Source organism: Manis pentadactyla, chromosome X (assembly GCF_030020395.1).
Source record: "Manis pentadactyla isolate mManPen7 chromosome X, mManPen7.hap1, whole genome shotgun sequence".
Lineage (NCBI taxonomy): Eukaryota > Metazoa > Chordata > Mammalia > Pholidota > Manidae > Manis > Manis pentadactyla.
In genome coordinates this window covers 11,625,129-11,630,560 of record NC_080038.1, presented here as the reverse complement: position 1 = coordinate 11,630,560, position 5,432 = coordinate 11,625,129, and positions in this window count along the sequence as shown.

The following is a 5,432-nucleotide window of genomic DNA, read 5'->3' as shown; positions in this document are numbered from 1 at the left end:
ATTTACTCTGAGTTCCGAAGTGATCCTACTTAGATTGATGGACTAAGACAGAGATAATTTTACGCATCAAAGTTCCTCTTCACAAGAGCACTCCAGTTGTTTGGAAGTCTTGCCTGCTTGTGGCAGTCACAGAGACATTCTTGATTATGTGTCTGAGAGGGAGAGAGAGGCTGTTACATGAGTAAATTAAAGTTTGGAGCTGGAGAGTGGGGAGGTCATCCATTTAGGATGCAGAGGAAACAATCACACAGGGGTGCACAGGGGAGAGAGGGAGAGGGTGGGGAGGTGGCAGAGGCCCCTGCTCTCTCACGGGTGACTTTCTGTGCAAGTTCCCCAACCTTGAAAACATTATGTTGAAACTCACCAAAGGCTTGAGGTGAGTGGGTTCCTTGTGGGAAGTGGTGAAGGAACCAGTGTTTGCATCTGTGGGTACTTGGGATGGATCAGCGATGGTACAGCTAAATATCACAGCCTGCCACAGAAGCACAAGTCTGGGAACAAACAAAAGCCAGGGGGAGAATTTAGGACTGCCCAGGCCATGACATTGGCCAGGTCTGTGCCCTTCTCTCTGGCCTCCTAGGTGCCAAGGGACCACAGCTGTCATCTCAGAGATGGGCTGAGCATCAGAAAGGGGAACTGTGTTTCTCCAAAATGCCCCAAACTTTTCTTTGAGTCGGTTAAGTATAGCTCCTACCTGGAAGAGATAATTGGTTTAAATGGTTTTTGGAATTTCTTTTGGCTTGCTTTATGACTCTTTGAAAGGAACCTGAAATTGTGTAGTTGGTTACTTGAGAAGTTTTCGGGGAAAATTCCAAGGAAATAGGCTGAAGCCTTTAGCTGACTTGGGGTTCTGCTTTCAGCACATCATCCAGCAACTGCCTGATTCGATTTTGTCATCTGTATCATCGTTAAACGTTCATTTTGTGTTTCTGAAATTAACCAGTTGTCTTCTTTTTTTCTGCATTTCCCATGATTGACCCTTGTTTTCAGCCTGAAAAGTCTTTCCCTTTCTTTCTAGTTTTTAATTTCCCGAGAGCCTTCTTGGAACTCATTTTTTATCCACCCCTGATAGCCCAGCAGTGTATGTCGGGCCTCCAAGACCACTGCAGGAAGACTCACTGGTGTTCTCTGTCTGTCGCCACAGTGATTCCTGTCCGCGCTTTCACATTCCTGTGCTTTCAGTCACTCCTCCTTCTTGCCTGTCGTCACCCGCTCAGTGATAACCTCCTGCCCCCTCTTGTGGGCTCAGTCGTTCCTGTCCCCTCACTGGTCCGGCAGACGCTTTATCATCTCACATCATCACAAGAAGGGTGAGTGCAGCACAATAGGATCTTTTGAGAGAGTGTGCAAGTGCATTCCCATGCCTTTTATCACAGCATACTGTTATAAGTGCTCTATTTTATTATCAGTTATTGTTGTTAATTTCCTACCCAGTCAAATTTACAAATTAGACTTTCTCATAGGTATGTGTGTGCGGAAAACACGGCGTATGTGTCAGGGTTGGGTCCCATCCTCCGTTTCAGGCCTTCTCTGGGTGGGGGTCTTGGAATGGATGCCGTGAGGACAAAGGGCCCCTCCTGTATTGTTTCTGAGTCTGGACTCCTAGAAAAAGCACTGCTGTTCAGCAGTGTGGGGATTTCCTGGTGCTACTGCACCGCTGGGTCGCAGGAAGTCAAGCGGGGGAAATGCCAAGTGCTGGGACCTGCAGGACCCTGAGTACCTCCACCCCTCACACCTACCTCACTCCTGCCACCACCCTGGGCTGGAGCCAGCACCCTCTGCCTGCTGTGCCCTCTCTTAGTCCTAGGGAACCGATTTCCCGGGGTTTGAACTGGGGTATACAGAAGGGAAGGAAAAGGAAACCTGGGAACCCACTTCCAGGTCATCCCTCAGGACTTGGGTCCCTTCCCCAGGCACCCTGCTCTGTATCCACTGCAGCAGGTGGAATAATGCCCGCCGCCCCACAGATGTCCGTGTTTATCCTGGGGAAGGGTGACTCTCATTCAGGAAAACCCTTCGAAGGGCTTTTTGGTTATGCAAATGAAAGACCCAGAGCTGGCTCTGCTGGAGAGGTTGAGAAAATGTGGAAGTAAATGACTCTTTAGCCATCTGACTTATTAAGGAAAGGCGTGTGTCCACCAAAAACAAACGTTTTTTTTGGTGTGGAAGAAGTTTTTGTGGGGCTGAAACTAGGAATGGGGGAGATAGGTAAAGAAAGATGCCATGTTCTGAGGGGGCAGAAACATGAAGGCAGCTCAGTGACAGCCAGGACATGTACACCCTACCTGAGAATATTCGGAAATATTCTGGAGGTAAGGAGCTCCACGGATGGCAAAGTGATGATCCCCCAGGCCCAGCATGCCCCCTCTATAAAGGGGGAGAAAGGAAACGACAGGGGAGTAATAGTAGCATCTAACCGGGTGCTGTTGAAGGACAAATATGATGTGAGTTACATAAGTATTTTGAAATTTTCTAGTAGACTCATTTAAAAAGTAAAAAGAAACAGGTGAAATCAATCTTAGTAACATAGTCTATGTAGCCTAATATAGTCTAACTATTATTATTTCAACATAAAATATTAATGAGACATTTTACATATTTTCGAAATCCAATGTGTACCGTACATTTAAAGCACATCTCAACTCAGACTAACCCCCATTTAAAGTGCTCCATAGCCAGATGTGGTTAATGGCTACCGTAGTGGGCAGTGCACATCTAACTCTTTATACTCTGTGATTAATAAAATAATTCCGAAGCCTTTTTAGAAAAACAACCAGAATTTGCTATAAGAGCCTGCTTATCTCAGTGACTACATTTACCTTTGCCATAAGAAGCGAAACCAAAATCCATTATAGCACATCCAGTCTCTTTATTTCAGAAGACTGTCCTTACAAAAGGCTCATGAGCTGCTTCTGGCTGTGGGTGACTTCTCAGTGGGTGGACAGAATTAAGCCCATAGAGAGATGAAAAATAGATTGATAGAATCACCAATGAATTGAAAAATAAAAATATCACAGCCACATCACTATAATGGGTCCTTAGGGGTAAGTCTCCACAGGAGCCAGCTTAAAAATGCAACTCCTCCTTAATTCATTTTCAGAGAAAATGCCGTGTTGCAAAAAAGGAGGCAGGAGCTTATTGGAATGAAAGGCAAGGCAGTTTTTTCATTGATTAAAATGGCCATATCTGACTCATGGATCTCTTTGTCCCTGCTGTTCATACAGTCCAAGCATCCCACTCGCACTGGCCTGAAGTTTGAATAGGTCAGAGCAACAGAGACAAAGCTCATGCACCCGGTATAATTCAAGACCCACGTAATTCAGGTGAATGTTCTAATGGGAACATTATTTCTGTTTAACAGCTAATGTGGCTGTGCCATGTGACAATAGGATTAACTCCATATAAAATTCACTTGGCAGGCAGCTTCGGAATTATGAGATTCTTGAATTAAAAAAAATTATGGCTGAATAATTTCACATTTCCCACATAAAGTAAGACTTCATTAATCTTCTTATACTGCAGCATTACAAATCTGCTTAATACGAATTGGCAGAAAAGGAGCACACACTTCAATTCCCAGGCCGTGCCTGCCTCTCCAGCATTGTTGGAACTCAGGTCTAACACTTTACAGATGGTCTTGGGAGTCTCCAGGAGGTATCTCACAGAGGCTCTAGGCACTAGCTCCCGTGTTGGTGTCCCGTGGCACCCACATTTATCTCCTCTCCTGCTCCAGACCTTTACGGGCAAGTCTCTTCACACTGCTAATGCCCAAGCTGGCAGCTGGCTCACTCTTGGTGTTTTATAGAGATGAGGCCAGAGCCGAGGCTTCTCCTGAGGCTGCAGATGTCCCACGCTGCGGGCACTGATGTCTGCCCAGAAGGCACAGTCTCCCTTTGGTGCAAGAGCCACGGGCAGTGGGTCCTGTTGCCCATGAATGGAACTGCCAGTTGACAGACACCTGGTGGTTCGGCTCTTAGGGGTTTTCTTGCTCTTCTGCTTCAGGCCCCTGATTATTGAACTGCGTCATCAATCCCGACTATCTGAAGACCTGTCTTCTTCTTTGACCTTGTCCACCCTCCTAGTGCCCAAATTGTTTTTTACGCCTCTCTTCCCTTTGAATGAATTTCTTTAAAAGGCACATTTACATAAATGCTGGAGGATCCCCTTTTCTACCTCCCGAGCCCCTGAATATATCTGATTTTTGTGATGAACAAAATTTAGATGCAAACTGAGTTCCCTGCTATACTTTAGGAGAATATTCTAGATTACACATTTTCCTCTTTTCATAGTATAGTATATGACTAGTTTAGTGGTAAGTTAGTGCACAGCATCCATTTCCATTTGAATTTATAATCAGCTTCCAGAAGAAAATCAGGCACAAAACAGGTATTCAATGACTATCTGTCAGTGAATGAGAGTTTTTATTTGCAAGGAAATCTCATTTTGTGAACAAGACTGAGTCTTTTTTCTGGTACCCTAATCAAAGTCAAATTTCAATCTATGTTCCTTTTGGATGGATGTCAGATGTCTGCATAGGGGCAGGGCACCAAACAGTGTAGCAGAATAGTTGAGAGTCAGACAAACCTGAAGCACTATGAGGGGTTGGATACGTTAGTTAACCCTTCCAATCTACTTTCCTCGCTGTGTAAAGTGAATAATATCTAAGCATAGGATCATGTGAGGATTAAATGGGGCAACAAGTCTGCAGCATTATACCTGTCACATAATATTTGCCCAACAGATGGTAGCTATTAACAAATGCTATTGATATTTTTAGAGGAGTGTAAGTCTGGGGAAAGGAAATTCCGGGGCAAAATACCTCTAAAAACTGAAATCAGTCAAAGGGAGAAATAAAGTTTAAAACCCATTTATTGCTTACAAACTGCAGTCCAGCGCTGTCTCTCTTCCCTGCTCTGGAACGAAGCAAGCAAGCAAGCCACCGCCTCCCTGTAAACTCACGTCCTCCGTTGCCCGTTTATACCCATTGACATGCAGATAAACTCTCCACCCTTGAGGATATGCAAATGCACTAAAGCCTGGTGAGATACTCTGGAAATGTTACAATTTTACCCACAAGGAGGAAAAAGAGCTCCAAGTATTTGAACAGTTGACTTTGTTACTGTTGTCTTTGAAACCATGACATTTTAAATGTCATGCAAAGGCAGGAAAATGTTGCTCAAAAGCTGCATGCTTTATGTGTATATATATATATAGAGAGAGAGATATAGATAGATGGGAATAATACTGCAGCAAAGTAGTTTGTAGCTGAATATATACGAGAGCTTTTCTTTTTTTCCCTGGGTGCAGAGGCTGTTTAGCTTTTTTGATCCCTCTACGATGTGTGTGAATACAATGACAGGAACTTAATAAATATCTGGGCAATGATTACAACAGGGTATCACATTTCTTGTCTGTTTCTTGAGTTGAGGATT